This window comes from Charadrius vociferus, unplaced genomic scaffold, assembly GCF_000708025.1.
Source record: "Charadrius vociferus isolate BGI_N301 unplaced genomic scaffold, ASM70802v2 scaffold59, whole genome shotgun sequence".
NCBI classification, from domain to species: Eukaryota; Metazoa; Chordata; class Aves; order Charadriiformes; family Charadriidae; genus Charadrius; species Charadrius vociferus.
Genome location: NW_009661371.1, coordinates 6,778,560 through 6,778,992, shown reverse-complemented (window position 1 = coordinate 6,778,992; position 433 = coordinate 6,778,560).

Genomic DNA, 433 nt, shown 5'->3' with positions numbered 1-433 from the left:
CGAGGCCTAGCCGCGCCCCAAAACGTTGGGGCCGGGGGAGGAGGGGGAGGGGAGGAGAGGCAATGAGAGAGAAAACCTACACTGCCTGCCCGAGGTCGCCCCATCTGCCCCTGCCCTCCCGCGACTGAAGGGTTAGTGTTGCTATAGATAGGTAGTCTCAGCAGTTCACGCGGTTAAAACTGGAAAGGTCGGTTAAGACAGAGCTAATAACAGCTTAATAACAGAGCATATTAAGGAGTCTAGCGCCCAGTAACGTCAGTGTCTTTGAAGCGTCCCTGCGTTGTGCTTCCTTATGTTTTTGGCATGCGGGTTGTTGCCCACGTTACTCCCAACTCAGTCTTGTTGCTCCAGCGTTGAAAGCCGAGGAACGAGTAGCAGCAACAGTAAAGGCTGCAGCCTTCAAGTAACGAATAGCTGTTCTCTGTCCCAGCAG